Below are 20,627 nucleotides of genomic sequence, written 5' to 3'. Positions count from 1 at the left end.
ATAAAACAGCAACGCATCTGAAAGAAAATACAAAAGGATTTCATGACAAAGAAACTGCCAGTGAAGATCAAAGTAATAATTTAAGCATAATTTGATGACTAACAGGGAAAAGGCATGATGTACTAGAAAGAATTGGAGATTGGACAGAACCAAGTTCAAATCCCATTTATATTTCTTTGTGTGACCTTGGATGCCTCAGCTATAATTGAGAGAAACCACTCTCTCCCTTATCAGCCTGCTCTCACCAAATTCCTTCCAATTCTGTCACCTTCTCTAGGTCCCCCTACACACACACACACACACTTTTCTACAGGCCAACTGCTACCCATTTTTCAGGACTCAGCTGGATTGATGATACATTCAGGCCTGCAAGCATTCATTCAACAACACTGGAAACTTCCTACTCCCCCCAGCCTCTCGCAGCTAGATCAGGTCCTCCTATTTATAATCTCTTTTACCCCTTCCTGCAACTATAATTAGATAATTAATCAGATATTTGTTACTGGGCATCTTCACTGCTAAAATCAAACTCCACAAAAATAAGAACGGTACTATATCTGTCTTGCTCAGCCCCTGTATTTTCAGTGATTTACTAATAACAACTCAAGAGCATGTGTTGAATAAAGTTATGAAAGCACAGACATACAAATGCTTCCTAGGACAGTTACAGGGATCAGATCATACAGAATGGAGAAAAGAGTCAGACTCATAGTAGACACTGAAATAATGTCTTCTCATCCTCTTATTAGGGAATCTCACTGACCAGCATATGGAAATTCTAAATGATGTTGAATACACAAACCAAAGGAACTTATTTTATATGGATAATGCTGATTTTAAAAGGAAAAAAAAACTCATCAACATAAAATTTTTGAAAATCTACTCCACTGGAAAATCTAACTGGGATGTGGAACTAAATTCTTATTTAATCTTATCTCAATGCTTGAATAGAGAAAAGACTATAAATGAGTGAAAATATGTTTGTATGTATGATATCTGACTTACAGATCAATTGTTCAGTAAACTTGATCTTTAGATAAATTGCCATGGAGCAAAGTTATTTAAATGAGTTAGTTGAGTTGGATGAGACTTGTTTCAGGTTTGTTGCTATAGAAAAACAGTTCTGGCTTGATTAGGATAATGTAATGAAAGAAGCCATAACATACTGTTTGGATATAAGCATGAAAGTTTTACTGTTAATTTGTCACTCTGATTCCCATTACTTAGTGTAAAGCCTATTGATAAAATCCTAAGCTTTTATGTAGAAGTATAATATTTCACCCAGGACCATGTTTCACCAGATTTATTGCTGTGATCTGAGCCACGTGGGTTTTAACTTCCAGAAGGCAGTCTATTTCAGCAGCTGGATAGAACACATCACAGAAGGAGACAGGAAGATAGAGGAAGCTGTTTCCATGAGCTATGCAGGTAGAAAAATTTAGCCCTTTCTTGTTCTTTTAATGAGCTATATTTCAGTTTCTTCTGAGATACAAGAATAATTAGAATGTTTCTATCCCAGGGGGTATTTATGGAAAACACAAACTACAACTGAGTTTTTCTCATTTTATTATAACTGGTTGCCTTCTTTAGACAGCCCCATTACTTCTATGCTAAGTCTATGTCAAGCCACTCTACAAAACTTTCATTTTCATGAGCATTCTTATTCATGAGAAAAAAAAAATTAGTATTTGCTTGACCACATAACTCACTAAAGAAAACAAAGACATTAAGTTTTAGGGGGTGCATTTTAATTAATTATCTTTTACAATTTAGTTATTTTTTATTTTTTCAGCTTTACTGAGGTATAACTGACAAAATTATAAGATATTTAAAGTGTACATTGTGAAAAGATTCCTCCCATCCAGTTAACCTAGTTAATTAACACATCCATCACCTCACATATTTATTTTTCTGTGTATGTTTGAGATCTTTAAGTTCTACTCTTTGCAAATTTCAACTATATAATACAGTGTTATCAACTATAGGTTATAATAGTTTGTAACCCATTTCCCCTGTTCTCCAGTCCCTGACAACCACTGTTCTATTCTGTTTCTATGAGTTTAACTTTTTATTTAGATTCCACATGTGATACCATGCAATATCTGTCTTCCTCTGTCTGGCTTATTTCACTTAGCATAATGCCCTCAAGTTCCACCCATGTTGTGCAAAATGCAAATGGGATTTCCTTCTAATATATTATTGCATGTTATACAATAATATTCCATTGTATATATATCATGATCTTTTACAATTTAAAATGCCTCAAAACATTCAGCAGCATTTATTGCCAATAAAAATTAGGATGATTTTAGAGAAGAAACACTCTAAAGAATTCTTCGTAACAATTTAAGCACTTTCAGATTTAACAAAATGGAAATCAATTAACAGAAAATAAGTGTCTTCACTTCTATAAATTATACTGGAAACACTTTTGTAGCCATCTTTAAAATCTTAAGATCTTTATTTCTCTAAACACTAGATAATTCTCAGAAATTAATTACATGAGAGAACTTATCAGTCCACTGATAGCTTGAACACCAAGAATAAAACAATTGAGGATATTCATAAGTTTAAAATTCTACCCATTAAATTTGTTTGAATTTTTCCCAATAAATCAAAAGATATTAATTTAAACTTCACTAGTGTGTACATGTGATAACTCAAGATGAAGTTGTCTATGATTTAGAAAACTTAAGGCAAGATAATTATAAGGATGAACTTCCATAAAATGTTTAAACAGTAAAGAGTATTTTCACTTATTGGGGAGGGGCAGGGGGAAGAACTCATAACAATCTACATGCTAATTACAAGTAATTCTTATGGATCTATTAAAACATTTTTGTTCCCTTAGGACTTGCAGTAGGTCTGAAGTTACAAAATGCACTTGACTGTAATATAATAGAGATGATTTAATGTGTGGAGCTTTTCCATTGGATTTTCTGGTTGAATAAAGTAAGGACTTGGAATTTGTCATGACAATAATAGAAGATGAGATTTGAATGCTTTCTATTTTCCAGGCACTGGGCTAAGACTTTTACAGATAATATATTTTATTTTTAAACAGCTTTATCAAAGAACCATTATTACTATCATCCATTTTACAGCTAAAACAACTGGGATCTTGAGAGTTTGCCTGAGGTCACAACACTCAGTACTGATAAAGAGAGGATAAAAATTTCCATCTGAATGACTATGAAGCTAATCATTTGCTGAGCTACACACTTCACAGAATTATTTAAAAATGCCTCATGTAAGTTTTAAAACCATGCCATATTCTTTTAATGATTTAGAAATTAAGCAATAATATTAACATCCTTTGATTCAGTGACTTCGTTTAACCAACTTCTTGCAATGAAAAATGTCAAATAAATGGAAAGGCTGAAAGAACAGTTCAAGAATCCCCTGTACCCCCATCACCTAGGTTAGCAACTGTTAACATTGTGCCATCTTTGCTTTATTTACCTTCGATCCATCTAATTTTTATATGCATATTGATAAATAGATTTATAGATATTTTTTCATGAAAATCTGAAACTAAGTTGTAGATATCATGAAATTTTACCCCTAATATTTAAGCACACAGATCTAATAAGAAAATATTTTTAAATAAGTAACTATAGCATTTATCATAAGAAAAATTCACTCAACTCCATAATATCATCTAATAACTATATTCCATGTCAATATTACCTATTGTTCAAAAATTTCTTTAATGTCTTTTTCTTTTCAAACCAGGATCCAGTAAAAATCCACATACTGCTTGGGGCTATTCTGCTTCTCTAGTCTCTTATTCCACAACCATCCTCCTACCTTTCCCCCCATTACACTAATTTTTTGAAGAGACAGGGACAACTGTCTTATTGGATGTCCCACATTCTGAATTTGTCTTATAATTTTATTTTTGGTAACCTACCATATGAAAATAACAGCTAACAGAAGAAAGAAAAAAAAAAGGAGACTCCCCAGGACCCTTTCAAGAAGAACCCTGAAGTCAAAACAAATAGTCTCAGTTGTAATTTGCCTTTTTTACTCATATTCTTTCACATGTGTACCATACAATAGACTCCTCCAGAGGCTATATGACATCATTACTTTGATAGTTAATGGATGTATGCTTAAATGTTCCTGTGTTTTCTAGAATTTTTTAAGGTAGGAGTAGGTTTATGATAAGCGTGCTGTTTACAGAAATTAATTTAATATTATTGCAATGCTTCTACTGTGCTCTTACTAGTTAGTTCTCAGCTACCTGCTATAATCTCTGTAACCTTATCCAATAAATTGTCCTTTTGAACTTGTGAAGCTTTTCTTTTCCTTAAGTGGAAAAATTTACAAGTAAATACATTTGGATATCATGTGTTGCAATAATAATTTTGTAGTTTTTCAAAAATATATCTAACTTTAAAAAATTTATCTAAAACTTGTAATTTTAGAATTTCATAATAACTATTAAGAATCTAATAAAAGAAACTTTATTATACTGTCTTATTTTTTACAGACAGATTAACTTTGAGAGGAGAGATTAAAAGACATATTCTCAAGCCATAGCTGCCAATTTCTAAATCTAAAGACACCGAAAAATATGAAAAGGACACAACCAAAGAATTTTCTGATTCATGGATGGGATAAATCTAGTCCAAATAAATGTGGAGACACTCTAAATAAGAAAGAAAAATGTGACAAAATCTAACTTTCCTTCAGCATTATAGATGGTAATAATTTACCTTATTGTCCTATACACCAGAACAGTTTAAAAATACTATTATCCAAGTTATGATATCATTTTGCACCCAATCATTCAAAATTTAAAGGAAAGGAAATTGGATTTTTTCATGTAGACATGATGAAGTTATTATTTTTTAATGCTTTTTAAAATTTTATTTATTTTTTTATACAGCACATTATTAGTTATCTATTTTATACATATTAGTGTATATATGTCAACCCCAATCTCCCAATTCATCCCACCACTAAAAGCCCCCTGCCGCCACTTTCCACCCTTGGTGTCCGTACTACTGTCCTCTACGTCTGTGTCTCTATTTCTGCCTTGCAAACCAGTTCATCTGTACCATTACTCTAGATTCCACATATATGCATTTATATATGATATTTGTTTTTCTCTTTCTGAACTACTTCACTGTGTAGGACAGTCTCTAGGTCCATCCACGTTTCTACAAATGACCCAATTTCGTTCCTTTTTATGGCTGAGTAATATTCCATTGTATATATGTACCACATCTTCTTTATCCATTCATCTGTTGATGGGCATTTAGGTTGCTTCCATGACCTGGCTATTGTAAATAGTGCTGCAATGAACATTGGGGTGCATGACTCTTTTTGAATTATTGTTTGCTCTGGGTATATGCCCAGGAGTAGGATTGCTGGGTCATAGGCTAATTCAATTTTTATTTTTTTAAGGAACCTCCATACTGTTCTCCATAGTGGCTGTATCAGTTTACATTCCCACCAACAGTGCAAGAGGGTTCCCTTTTCTCCACACCCTCTCCAGCATTTGTTGTTCGTAGATTTTCCGATGATGTCCATGCTAATTGGTGTGAGATGATACTCATTGTAGTTTTGATTTGCATTTCTCTAATAATTAGTGATGCTGAGCAGCTTTTCATGTGCCTCTTGGCCATCTGTACGTCTTCTTTGGAGAAATGTCTACTGAGGTCTTCTGCCCATTTTTTGATTGGGTTGTTTGTTTTTTTAATATTGAGCTGCATGAGCTGTTTATATATTTTGGAGATTAATCCTTCATCCATTGATTCGTTTGGAAATGTTTTCTCCCATTCTGAGGGCTGTCTTTTCACCTTGTTTGTAGTTTCCTTTGCTGTGCCAAAGCTTTTAAGTTTCATTAGGTCCCATTTGTTTATTTTGTTTTTATTTCCATTACTCTAGGAGGTGGATCAAGAAAGATCTTCCTGCGATTTATGTCAAAAAGTGTTCTGCCTATGTTTTCCTCTAAGAGTTTTATTGTGTCCAGTCTTATATTTAGCTGTCTAATCCATTTTGAGTTTATTTTTGTGTGTGGTATTAGGGAATGTTCTAATTTCATTCTTTTACATGTAGCTGTCCAGTTTTCCCAGCACCACTTATTGAAGAGACTCTCTTTTCTCCACTGTATATCCTTGCCTCCTTTGTAATAGATTAGTTGACCATAGGTGCATGGGTTTATCTCTGGCTCTCTATCCTGTTCTTTTGATCTATACTTCTGTTTTTGTGCCAGTACCATATTGTCTTGATAATTATAGCTTTGTAATATAGTCTGAGGTCAGGGAGTCTGATTCCTCCAGCTCCGTTTTTTTCCCTCAAGACTGCTTTGGCTATTCAGGGTCTTTTGTGTTTCCATACAAATTTTAAGGTTCTTTATTCTAGTTCTGTAAAAAATGCCACTGGTAATTTGATAGGGATTGCATTGAATCTGTAGATTGCTTTGGGCAGTATACTCATTTTCACAATACTGATTCTTCCAATCCAAGAACATGGTATATCTCTCCATCTGTTTGTGTCATCTTTGATTCCTTTCATCAGTGACTTACAGTTTTCAGAGTATAGGCCTTTCACCTTCTTAGGTAGGTTTATTCCTAGATATTTTATACTTTTTGTTGCAATGGTGAATGGGATTGTTCCCTTAATTTCTCTTTCTGATCTTTCATAGTTAGTGTGTAGGAATGCAAGAGATTTCTGTGTTTCTGGTGGCATCTTTAGGATTCTCTATGTATAGTATCATGTCACCTGCAAACACTGACAATTTTACTTCTTTTTCAATTTGTATTCCTTTTATTTCTTTTTCTTCTCTGATTGCCATGGCTAGGACTTCCAAAACTACGTTGAATAACAGTGGCAAGAATGGACATCCTTGTCTTGTTCCTGATCTTAGAGGAAATGCTTTCTGTTTTTCACCATTGAGAATGATGTTTGCTGTGGGTTTGTCATATATGGCCTTTATTATGTTGAGAAAGGTTCCCACTATGCCCACTTTCTGGACAGTTTTTATCATAAATGGGCATTGAATTTTGTCAAAAGCTTTTTCTGCATCTATTGAGATGATCATATGGTTTTTCTTCTTCAATTTGTTAATATGGTATATCACATTGATTTGCATATATTGAAGAATCCTTGCATCCCTGGGATAAATCCCACTTGATCATGGTGTATGATCCTTTTAAGGTGTTGTTTGATTCTGTTTGCTGGTATTTTGTTGAGGATTTGTGCGTCTATATTCATCAGTGATATTGGCCTGTAACTTTCTTGTTTTGTACTATCTTTGTCTGATTTTGGTATCAGGGTGATGGTGGCTCATAGAATGAGTTTGGGAGTATTCCTTCCTCTGCAATATTTTGGAAGAGTTTGAGAAGGATGGGTGTTAGCTCTTCTCTAAATGTTTGATAGATTTCACCTGTGAAGCCATCTGTCCTGGATTTTTGTTTGTTGGAAGAATTTTAATCACAGTGTCAATTTTGTTACTTGTGATTTGTCTGTTCATATTTTCTGTTTCTTCCTGGTTCAGTCTTGGAAATTTATACCTTTCTAAGAATTAATCCATTTCTTCCAAGTTGTCCATTTTATTGGCTTGTAGTAGTCTCTTAGGATGCTTCGCATTTCTGCAGTGTCTGTTGTAACTTCTCCTTTTTCATTTCTAATTTTAGTGATTTGAGTCCTCTCCCTCTTTTTCTGATGAGTCTGGCTAAAGATTTAAAAATTTTGTTTATCTTCTCAAAGAACCAGCTCTTAGCTTTATTCGTCTTTGCTATTGTTTTCTTTGTTTCTATTGCATTTATTTCTGCTCTGATCTTATGATTTCTTTCCTTCTACTAACTTTGGGTTTTGTTTGTTCTTCTTTCTTTAGTTCCTTTATGTGTAAGGTTAGATTGTTTGAGATTGTTCTTGTTTCTTGAGGTAGGCTTGTATAGCTATAAACTTCCCTCTTAGAACTGCTTTTGCTGCATGCCATAGGTTTTGGATCGTTGTGTTTTCATTGTCATTTGTCTCCAGGTATTTTTTTGATTTTCTCTTTGATTTCTTCAGTGATCTCTTGGTATTTAGTAACGTATTGTTCAGCTTCCGTGTGTTTGTGTTTGTTACTTTTTTTCCCCTATAATTGATTTATAATCTCAGAGCATTGTGGCCAGAAGAGACTCTTGATATGATTGCAATTTTCTTAAATTTACCAAGGCTTCATTTGTGACCCAAGATGTGATCTATCCTGGAGAATGTTCCATGTGCCCTTGAGAAGAAAGTGTAATCTGCTCTCTTTGGATGGAATGTCCTATAAATATCAGTTAAATCTATCTGGTCTACTGTGTCATTTAAAGCTTGTGTTTCCTTATTAATTTTCAGTCTGGATCATCTGTCCATTGATGTAAGTGAGGTGTTAAAGTCCCTCATTATTATTGTGTTACTGCCGATTTCCTCTTTTATAGCTGTTAGCAGTTGCCTTATGTATTGAGGTGTTCCTATGTTGGGTGCATATATATTTATAACTGTTATATCTTCATCTTGGATTGATCCCTTGATCATTATGTAGTGGCCTTCTTTGTCTCTTGTAATAGTCTTTATTTTAAAGTCTATTTTGTCTGATATGAGAATTGCTACTCCAGCTTTCTTTTGATTTCCATTTGCATGGAATATCTTTTTCCATCCCCTCACTTTCAGTCTGTATGTGTCCCGAGGTCTGAAGTGGGTCTCTTGTAGACAGCATATATATATGGGTCTTGTTTTTGTATCCATTCAGCCAGCCTGTGTCTTTTGGTTGGAGCATTTAATCCATTCACGTTTAAGGCAATTATCGATATGTATGTTCCTATTACCATTTTCTTAATTGTTATAGGTTTCTTTTTGTAGGTCCTTTTCTTCTCGTGTTTCCTACTTAGAGAAGTTCCTTTAGCATTTGTTGTAGAGCTGCTTTGGTGGTGCTGAATTATCTTAGCTTTTGCTTGTCTGTAAAGCTTTTGATTTCTCCATTGAATCTGAAGAGATCCTTGCCGGGTAGAGTAATCTTGGTTGTAGGTTCTTCCCCTTCATCATTTTAAATATATCATGCCACTCCCTTCTGGCTTGTAGAGTTTCTGCTGAAATCAGCTATTATACTTATGGGAGCTCCCTTGTATGTTATTTGTTGCTTTTCCCTTGTTGTTTTCAATAATTTTTGTCTTTAATTTTTGTCAATTTGATTACTATGTGTCTCAGTGTGTTTCTCCTTGGGTTTATCCTGCCTGGGACTCTCTGCACTTCCTGGACTTGGGTGGCTCTTTCCTTTCCCATGTTAGGGAATTTTCGACTATAATCTCTTCAAATATTTTCTCGGGTCCCTTTTCTCTCTCTTCTCCTTCTGGGACCCCTATAATGTGAATGTTGTCCCAGAGGTCTCTTAGGTTGTCTTCATTTCTTTTCATTCTTTTTTCTTTACTCTGTCCACAGCAGTGAACTCCACTATTCTGTCTTCCAGGTCACTTATCTGTTCTTCTGCCTCAGTTATTCTGCTATTGATTCCTTCTAGTATAGTTTTCATTTCAGTTATTGTATTGTTCATCTATGTTTGTTTGCTCTTTAATTCTTCTAGGTGTTTGTTCTTTAATTCTTCTAGGTCTTTGTTAAACATTTCTTGCATCTTCTCGATCTTTGTCTCCATTCTTTTTCCGAGGTCCTGGATCATCTTCACTATCATTATTCTGAATTCCTCTTCTGGGAGGTTGCCTATCTCCACTTCATTTAGTTGTTTTTCTGGGGTTTTATCTTGTTCCTTCATCTGGTACAAAGACCTCTGCCTTTTCATTTTGTCTATCTTTCTGTGAATGTGGTTTTCCTTCCACAGGCTGCAGAATTGCAGTGCTTCTGCTGTCTGCCCTCTAGACATGATGAAGTTTTTAAAAGCCCAAAATTGTTTTGTACATCTTTTCAAAGTAGCAATGAAAATTAAGTGAAGCATCTGACAGAGTTACCATATTGCATTGACTAGGGAAGCCACACAATAGGTGAAAAAAAAAAAAGCCTTGTAGAGCTGACTTTGCTGACTGCCTGCTGGAGAAGTCAGTTAAAGAAATCATTTCACTGCCTCTTTCCAAAGATACAGTACCTTGCCAAATTAATGACTTTGCTGCAGACACAAAGATGGGTGAAAATCTTGTCCACAGAATTGTACTTCTGCCTTACAAATGGATTAATCTACAGTCATGGCGGGACTTGCTATTTGGCTTGTATTCATCCGGTAGCAGAATCAACCAATCATCAAAAAAGACAAGATTGTATATGAATGCTTGGCAACAAACACAAATGGTACTGAGCTATTTGGTATGGAATTAACTTTTCAAATCTAGGTTTATCATGGAACGACTATGTTGTACTGATGGTGTAAAAGGAATGGTGGCCTCTCTACATAAATTAAGGCAGTAACAATAAAGTATACTAGTTGTCATTATATTCTTACCAAAATCTCACAGTAAAAATAAAGTAAAATTCCAGTTTTACTTTAAAATATTTTGATGAAACACTGAGTTACTAACTGTAGTAAATTTTAACCCTTGACTACACATCTTTTTGATATCATGTGTGACAAATGGCAAGCACACATAAAGCACTTCTGCTGCTTCCTGAAGTACAAGGTTTTCTCAAGGAAAATCACTCATAATTGTTGGAGTTGCAAGCTGAATTAGTCACTTTTTTCATGGAACATCATTTTTTACTTGGCAATAACCACAAACTGCGGTTATTCGGACTTGAGTATCTGGCAGATAACTTTTCGAAAAAGAACAAAGTGAGCCTGACACTTTAAGGGAAACAACAGACAGCATTTGTTGCCAATGATAATTCAAATTTTCAAATGCAAGTTAAAATTTCAGAAAACTTTTATCTGCCACTGTGGGCTTAACAGCTTTTTAATAATTGAAGACTTTCTGATGAGATCATTGGCAAATGCTGATATTAACAAATGTGATTCTTTTGATATTGTAAATTTTGTAATTTCTACACCAGTATTTTCCAGATGACTAATGCATGATGTTACAAGATCATGCAGGGGAAAGATCTATTTGAAGTACAAGATCAATCAATGGATTTTAATGTAATCAAGTAAGAAAAGTTCATTGATATGGTTTCAGATTCCACACTGCAACTAACCTGTAATAAACTACCCTTTGTTGGGTTTTGGTGTAGTGTCAAATAAGAATGTCCACAATTAACTGAAAAGGCCATTAACATACTCTTCCCCTTTTTCTGCTCCATATCTTTGTGAGGTTGATTTTTTCACATACTTCAACAAAAACAACAGAAATTCAACAGATTGAATAATATTGAAGCAGATATGAGAATCTGCTGTCTTCTTCTAAGCTAGATATTGACAGATTTGCAAAAATGTAAACTCAAGTTTCTCTTTTCACTAAGTTTTTTGGTTTGTTTTGCAAAATAGCTTAAAAATAGCTTAACATGTATTAAATATTAATGTTAAAAATAGCTTAACATGTATTTTTTTGCCACTTTTTTTTAACACTACATTGGAGGAGAATGAGGCTGAGGGCCTCAAAGGTATAGAGTTGAACCCACATTTCCCATAGAACTGTGGAACGTCTATGAATGGGCATGTGATAAGATGCCAAGAACAAAAAACAATGCAGAGGTATTTACAACATAATACAAAGCTCAGTTACAAATATGTATCCTGGTATTCACCTCTCTTAATGGAGGAAGAAATTACAGTGAAAAAGAAAAAGTGCCATGCTGAATAAGGAGACAAATCAACAAACAATACTGTGAATGAAAGACTTTGAAGACAAGTGCTTAGGTACAACCCACAAGATAAAATCAGTTATTTGGTAGGACTGCCATGAATCTACACACATTTTTTTAATTGATTGATTTTTTTCACTACATCATACAAGAGTATATTTAGTGTTGTAAAAAACTGCCTGTCTCCACAGTGCAGTGTATATTTTGATGTTTTTTAATGACTTAGTAAATAAGTATTTTAAAATATACTCATTTTTAACTCTTAATACAGTCAACATCAATTAAAAAAACCCACATGAGATTTGGAAAGAGTAGAATTAACAGAGGTGGTGAGAAGTGGTTGAGTTCTGCTATATTTTGGGGGTAGAAGCAGCATTTCCTGGAAGACTAAATGCGGGATGAGAGAGAAAGAGGGGAGACAAGCATGACTCTTTACAGTTGGACAGAATCTATAAAAACAGTTCAAGTGTTTTTTATATTGAAAGCAAGGTTTTTTTTAACCTATGTAGTAGCAAAGGGTTTGATTTTATCAGAAGGTCTTAGTTTTTAAATATAACCAGAGAGCATCAGATGTAGCCCCATATTTATAAGATATCTCTTGAACAAACATAAGTCTGGAAATAGCTCAGCAATGTCCTCAACCTAGAGCAGAACATACAGAGTTATATTAATTATCTTTGGGTAGCATTTGGAAAACAGTTGCCTTTTTATTCTGTCATGAGAAATCAGCCTTGTACCCACAGTTTAATGCCAAAAATATTGACACGTATTGTTCATTTAAGGCTTCCTACAGTTCATGCCAATTGAATAAAAGCAGAAATATCTGGCTTACCAAAGAAATCAATTTCTATTGATGAAGAATTAAACTAAGGGTCCTTCATAATCTTACAACTATCTAATCTTTCCCCTTAGTGAGCTCAGCAAAAGATTTTCTGCCCTCAACATACTTTTATCCCTTAATTGAATCGTTTGGCACTGATCTTGGTTCATTCTGTTATGCAAGTCTTAAAACTGGTCTTCTTTTCCCACCCCCTTCCTTGTGTCCCACCCCAATATACTTTACACGTCGCTGTCAGATTCATTTTCTATCAGCAACATTTAGCCCTCATCACAATGGCTCCAACCCTTAAACAGCTGCCTATTATCTTTCACCAGATTCTAAGAATTAGAAGAATCATTTTTCTTGCGTGTGAAAATACTTTAGGTAAAACAAATCATTATGGAGACATGAGGTATAATTTTCCTATCTATGTGATAAAATATAAACTCCTTATGCAGGAAGACTTTATAGGGATTAAGCATATGAACTTTAGAATGAAAGGGAACAGGTTGAATTAGCCTCTGCTACTAATTATCAGCTGTGCTTTTGGCAAGTAAGCCAACTTCACTAGGTCTCAGCCTCCTTTGCTTTCAAAAGGGGACGATACCACCTGCCACATAGGGTTTTGGCAGAAATAAGCTAAACAGTAGACATGAAACATTAAGAAGGTGCCTGGCACATAGGAAATATTCAATAAACATTTGCAGCCACCACAATAATATGTATTTTTTTCTTGTTCTAAATGTTATTATTAATCCCCTTTAATAATTAAAACAAACTTTCTAATGCATCAGAAATGAATCTTAGTGAAGACTCAAGAGTGACAAATATCCATTTCTTCATTTCTTTAAAGGAAATTATATTTGATTTGGAGTATCAACCCTTATTTTTCAGTGAGATATTTAATCACATTCATTGTTTAGCTCTTCTTCAAGGTCATACCTGAACCCAGGGGTCATATCATGCCTAGAAGGTGGGGAATAAAGTCTCTAACCTCTCTGCTATTAAGGTCACAAAGAACCCTTGAAGTCCAATGTCTCTCTGGTTTTTTTGCCCACAGAGGAGGAAGGGAGCCTTTGGTCAAGCTGGGAACTCTGGTGCTTCCCCTCAGCCTCCTTAGGCACGTCCATGCTGAGAAACCCACTCTTGGAAAAATATATCCAAGATCCTCCTCTTTCTCTTTTGACTCCAGAAATTCTTTGTAATCTCTTTATATGAAGTTAGAATTTAAAAATAGATAGGAAGTATCTTATCTTCTGGAAGATTCTAGGACTGAGCAAAAAATCAAATAAAAAATGTAAAGAGTGGTGGCACAGTGGTTAAGAATCTGCCTGCCAATGCAGGGGACGCGGGTTTGACCCCTGGTCCGGGAAGATCCTGCAGAGCAACTAAGCCCGTGCGCCACAACTACTGAGCCTGTGCTCTAGAGCCCGTGAGCCACAACTACTGAGCCCATGTGCCACAACTACTGAAGCCTGTGCACCTAGAGCCCGTGCTCCACAACAAGAGAAGCCACTGCAATGAGAAGCCCATGCACCACAACGAGGAGTAGCCCCAGCTCACCACAACTAGAGAAAGCCCGCATGCAGCGACGAAGACCCACCGCAGCCAAAAAATAAATAATAAAACAAAAACTGCAAAGAGTCTATGAACCTGCCTGGAAAAGGGATAATATAGGTGGAAATATTTCAATAATTTATACTTGAATAAACTGTCCTCCAAATCCCTTTATTTGCAGGTCCCTGATTCCCTGTGCAAGGACCATCCACTACAACCACCCTTTCCCCACACACATTGGTTTTGACTGGTTTTGATTTATTAGTCTTTGAATCACCACATGTTTATGTAAACTTCTTTAAGATTCAGCTCAGGGACAACCTCTTCTGGGAAACGGTCCCTGGCAACTTTCTTTCTCTAAGTAGGTATGTTGCTCAAATAGCACCTACACTTGTACTGTAACCATGTGTTAACATATTGCCTCCTCCCAACAATGTATAAATTCTTTGAAAGCCCTACAGTTTAGTAACTAATAGCATGGATTTTAGAATCAGAGGAAGGAAAAAAAAAAAGATTCAAAAAGATTTTGAATCCCAGTGCCTCTACTTCCTAGCTATGTAACTATGGGCAAGTTCTTGAAAGCCAAAAAGTTCAGCTTCCTTAGTCAGGAAACGAAAACAAAACCTAGCTCCTGGAGCAAAGTATTAATAAGTATGAAGCACTTAGCAAAGAAGCTCTGCCATGGAGTGAACACTCAAAGGCACATATAATTTAGCTTGTAGGATACTACACAACATAGAGGGTGTCATGTAGTAGGTACTCAAAAGCATGCAAACTGAAGGGATATATGTAATAAAGCCAAACACAATAAGGCAATAGTGGTTTTGATCCAAGGTCACTATGTGGAGATGTGCAGTTTGCACCCTGTACGAGGCACCTGCATGGGGGATGGGTGAAACTCAGCCCAACTACTCTCTGCATGCCTCTCAGCCTGCCCTGGCAGGGGCTGCATCAACCCATACGGAGGGCCACTTCTTATATTTAAAAAAAAAATGGGCCTTTATTAAGCAAGCCTAGTCTTTGCAAGGGATCTTCTGCTTGATATTTTTCAGGAAACCACAGGAATACTTCCTTGAGGCAATTTACTCAAGAAGAATTCAGAAAAGAAAGTTATTTATTGACTAACAGAGTCTACTTTAAAAAGTATTAGAGTAGCTTTTTCAAAGAACCCACTGAAGAGCCACTTTCAAAATCAGACCTAAGGTCACTCTGGTGCTCCTGTCAAAATGACCTTGAGGTGAGGCGCTAATAACATAGTTTATGAAATTACCTCTGAAACGCTTACTCTAACACTGGCTAGTTCAGAAGATCACACTGTACCTGACCTTTGCTCTGTAAATCTTACAAGAGCCTGTGCCTGAGCAAATATAAAATTGGATGGGTTTTTATAGAGTTAAGCAAATCATACATGATTGTTAAAACTAAAAAAAAAAAAAAAAAAAAAGGAGATTACGACAAACTATGCCATTTTAAATATGTAATGCCGCACATCAGCCTAAAAGGTTCTGCCCAGATTTCCTACCCAATCCTTTGAACCTTGGGACGACTGATGCCCTGGCCCCATAGGCTAAGCCTGTCTACAGCAGTGTTTGTCCACAGGCCTCCACTGGCACCTGGGCACCTTCACTGTGCAGGGATGTCCTATGTGCTACATCTCCCATTCCTACCGGTAGTAGTCCCGTCATTGTGATAAGCAGACATCCTCCAGGACTGACACTGCCCCAAGATTAGAACCATCACTCTATAATTTCATTATTCTCCCAATTCACCAAGGGAGTTCACTAACTGTTCTGCCTGAAATCTCAAAACCCGGGTAACTGAGTACTTACTCAAGCTTCCATCTCCCCGTGGCTTCATGGATGTCTGTTGCCCAGTAACTTGAACACTGGAGGACCATCTGTTTAAAGTGATTCTGGAACCTAGCTGTCTACAAGTAGACAAATGGGACCTAGGACTCTTCATTCTTTGTTTATGGCAGTTTCCAAAGTCACATTACTCAAAGCACTGTTTATCAAATATATTAATAGGCATTCCACACCAAAAGGAGGGTTCCATGGACAAATAAGGAAATTTGGGGTTATTGAAAATTAAGATTTGTTTTCTTTACTACAGGATTTATCAGCACCTTCATCTTGAAAAAAGTTGAGAAGCTAACCACAGAGAGACAAGAAATAGTATTTTGCAAACTTATTCAATAGTATTTTGCAAACTTATTAGACAAGAAAGAATATTTTGCAAACTTATTCAGGATTATCTATTAACTTGATGAGGAACTAGAGTTCCATGCTGCATCCTTTAGGATCACTGACTCATAGTAAGATGACAGAATTCACAACAGTCCTTACATTTAACATGCACGAAAAGTTAGCATGGCCTGTGAGTGAATTGCTCCATATTTTTAGGATGGAATTCAGCCATAATCTTCTTTGAAAAGTCTTGATTGATAACCTCTATTGTCTCCCTACTCTCCATGCCAGCGAACTGTAGACTCTGCACAGACACATAACAAAGGCAGAGTCTAGATGCCTTTTGCCTGTGCTCATGAGGTCCTTTGTGTCTACGTCTGTCGGACCTATTACGGTATTGTGATTGTCAGTTTGTTTATCTGCCTCACTCTAGATCAGCAAACTAAAACCTACTGGCTCACCATCTTTGTCTATAAATCAAATTTTCAGGGAAGAAAGTCATGCTCACTGGTTTACGTATTGTCTATGGCTGCTTTCAAGATAAAACTGAAGAGTTGAGTAGCTGCAATAGAGACTGTATGGCCTGCAAGCTAAAATATTGACTATTTGGCTCTTTAAGGGCAAGTTTGCCTATCCCTGTCTATTAGCATCTTGAGGTCAGGTACAGAGTCAACTCCTTCAGCTTAATACCTGACAAGTGACAGATGCTTAAAGTTTGTTGAATGAAAGCCTTTACCTTTCAAAATCAGTCCAAGAATGTCTGACCTTGAGATAACAGTTCTAATAAAATGTGAGGAATGGAATATTCAACTCAGGTCACATAGTCAAAGATCTTATTCAATATTCAAAAATATTTTTCTATGTTGACTTGGAAATATAGATTCAAAGAAGGGTAATTCAATAAATAAAAACCTTCATATAGAAGTATACAATCTAAGATAGAACAGGGCTTCCCTGGTGGCGCAGTGGTTGAGAATCTGCCTGCTAATGCAGGGGACACGAGTTCGTGCCCCAGCCCAGAAAGATCTCACATGCCGCGGAGCGGCTGGGCCCGTGGCCCATGGCTGCTGAGCCTGTGCGTCCGGAGCCTGTGCTCCGCAACGGGGGAGGCTGCAACAGTGAGAGGCCCGCGTACTGCAAGAAAAAAAAATAAAATTTAAAAAAAACTTAAAAAAAAATTAAAGATAGAACAGAGTTTGAGGGTCACTCTGTAGAACATATATTAATATTAATTCTTGATATGAATTCTTGTCCTCCAATATCATTTTGAATCCTTCAAACAAGAAGCGTCTACATTTTCCCTTGGGAAATAATTGTGAACACAACTGTTTGATAAGTACCTTTTCCTGGAATTCAAGCAAAATTGTTTTTTGTTTTTATTTCATCCTATTACTCCTAAATCTGTTCTTTACCAAGAGATTTTCTTCTTTGATTTTACAGTAAAATTTTAGAAAGCATAAGAATGTGGAAAATAAATTTTCAGAAAACTTTAGCAATTTAGTGGAACCGTTGATAAACAGGTTTGCTATTAAGGCTCAAGAGAGTCAATGAAAGAATCAAATCCCTGACATTTAAGAGGTTTGCTTTAGTTACAGAGTTTACCTAGAATTAGATGGTAGAACTGGGATTAATGATATAACCTATGTTAAATCCCCCTTAGATAAGATTTAGCACAGAAAATGCACACAGTAACTACTTACTGTTAGTAATTATCACTCATATTTTAAGTGGCTTCATATATATCATAGTTAAGAGTGGAGTTTGCAACCAGTGGCCCCATGATTTGAAGAAATGCTCTGCCACCAGGTGCTCTGCCTTACCCAGGGTTTTGGACATCCAGGTCTAGCAATGTCTCAGTGACTAGTTTAGACACACTCAATTGTAAGTCACGCATCACACAAAGGAATCAAACACAGGAAACAGTAATATGAATTTCCCATGATCATACTACATTGTACAAAAGAGAGCAAAATGTCTGGCAATGGTGGTATGTAAGAAAAAGGGGGACTTATTAAACGACAGTGCTTTACTTTTGCAAATTAAACTCAAGTAGAGATTCTAAAACCTGCGAAACTTCTAGCCAACACACTGAGAAATGGATACCTTAATAAAAATAGTAATTGTAATAGTGATAATAATTCTACGTATCAAGCGTTTGGATGTCAAGTGCTTTTCTTAGTTACTTTAACAGTAATAACCATCACTAACATCTCTTAAGCACTTACTATGATCTAGGCATTCTGTTCACTGCTTTATAAACATTATTGAATTTAATTCATAGAACTCACCTTCTATCAAAAAGGATTTAATACAATTTATACAGTGATATATGCTTCTTTGGTTATCATTCATATTAATTTTCAGCCAACTGTAATAACACAGCTTAGTCTTAAATTGATGCACATTTCCTCAATTTATCATATGGCTAATTGAACAAATACCATGTAGGAGATTTTTGCAGTTAGGCAAAGGACTGTATAATCTGACAAATTAATTTATCCTAGAATATCTATAAGCAATGATGGATTAGTATCTTTTCAGCTTCACATTTTGATTTCTGAGGACAAATGTCATAATCCACAGGACGGACTTTGGATAGAAAATATAGGAATTAGGATAGACTAATATGAAAGATGAGAATAGACGTTGGGTGGAGGGCCCTATGGACCTCTGTCTGGACGGGAAGATACACAACACAGCACTGAGCACATAAAGAAAAGCAATTATTGGGGGAAAAAAATCAGATCACTCTCACTTTATAATGGCAATTGAAGTGCCATTATATTTTATCATCTTTAAGCATTTAATAAATTTAGTTCAGCCTTCACATCTTTTTGTGATTACTGAAGTTTAGGTTTGTTTTTTTAACTACAATCATAAATGTGAGTGGCCCATAAGACAGTGTTAAATGTTCATTCAAGCTTAATGGTATTTTGTTTTTTTTAAGATATGGCCATATACCTTTAATATTCCCAATTTTTATATTGATTTAAGTTAATTAATTCACAATTGTTATATTGATTTAAATCCCAGCCACGTTGCTTAGTAACTATGTGACTATGAATAAGTTAAACTGAGTCTGCTTTCACGTCAATGAAATGGAGATAACAGAATTTTATGTGAACGAAGTTACTTCATTATTCAATAATTGTTATGTTCTTTCATTATCCATATTACGCACATGAGAAGACAGAACCTTTAAGACCTCTCCCAAATAACATTACCTCTCTGGGTCTAAGTGGCAAACTTGTACTCAATCCCAGAGCTGCAGCTCAAACAACCAGTACTGGGGGGCTCATTTGCCAAAATCTTAGATTGCTTAACTAGCAGACCTTAGAAAGTTAACTGTAAGCTTGACAATATCACCCTCTGTATTACATGTTTCTCCTGCTCTAGGGCGAGGCCACTATGGAGGAAGCTAGCGGCTTTCAAAAAGTGAAGTTGTTTCTATCATCAGCCTATGCAAGTCCCAGTGATTTAAGATGTAAGGCTACAAGATGACAAAAATTGTGAAAGCCTGGACAGAAGGAGCAGAAATGCTTTGGGCTGACATGTCAGAATACAGCTTGCTGGAAGACAAGACGTTTTACTTTTTCTTATGTGGAATTTGTATTATCAGTACTTTAGACTAATCTAACCTTGTTGTCAGCAGTTGCCAGTAAGCTCTTTGATTGCTGATGACCCAACTAAGCAGTGCTTTGGCAAAATGCATACTATTATTGGCTAACTCTCCTCCAACTTCAGACTGTGATCTGAACCTCAAGTCCTGTCTCCAATGACTAAAGTATAATCCAAAGTGAGCATGTTGACATGACACCCCAAGCTATCTCACATAAAAATGCATTGGAAATTTATTGGCCCTAAAATATCTGCTTTAAGAAAAAATCTTAGGGAAAATAAAATGTACATGTATAAATTCTAAAAATCCTATTTGTTGGATTCCTAAATGGGTTAGATTAGCGCCAAAAGTTAATGTTTTAAAAAAGACTGTGGCTTATGATGGCAATCTTCACATATGTTCAATACTTATAAATATCTTGTCAAAGAGTAAATATTTGGTTCTGTCTCCCTTTGTGAAGAACTGTGGCTTTAAAATACGTATTAGGAAGTCTTATTCTGGGAACTAACTATACATGTGATGATGCATAGTTAGTGATGATGTACCTTAAACAGCCTTTAAGGTACTAGGCAAGGTTTTGAGAAATCAGAAGAAAAAACAAAAGATGCATTTCACACCTTCCAGTTTAGAGAGGTTATAGAGATGGATAAATAACAGATAATTTAAAATGTGATTAAGTCTTATGAAAGAAGTAATCATGTGGCTTGGGAACAAGAAAAAAAAT

General features: G+C 35.6%; 1 protein-coding gene across 9 annotated transcripts in view; it reads right to left on the bottom strand.

The window, feature by feature from the left end:
- Positions 1–20,627, bottom strand: part of PRKG1 (protein kinase cGMP-dependent 1) — a 1,402,246-nt gene that overhangs the window by 328,800 nt on the left and 1,052,819 nt on the right. The gene's annotated exons all lie outside the window — the stretch shown is intronic.

The sequence above is a fragment of the Stenella coeruleoalba genome (genome assembly GCF_951394435.1).
Source record: "Stenella coeruleoalba genome assembly, chromosome: 16".
NCBI lineage: Eukaryota > Metazoa > Chordata > Mammalia > Artiodactyla > Delphinidae > Stenella > Stenella coeruleoalba.
Note: the sequence above shows the minus strand (reverse complement) of the source record. Positions and strands in the feature narration are given on the sequence as shown.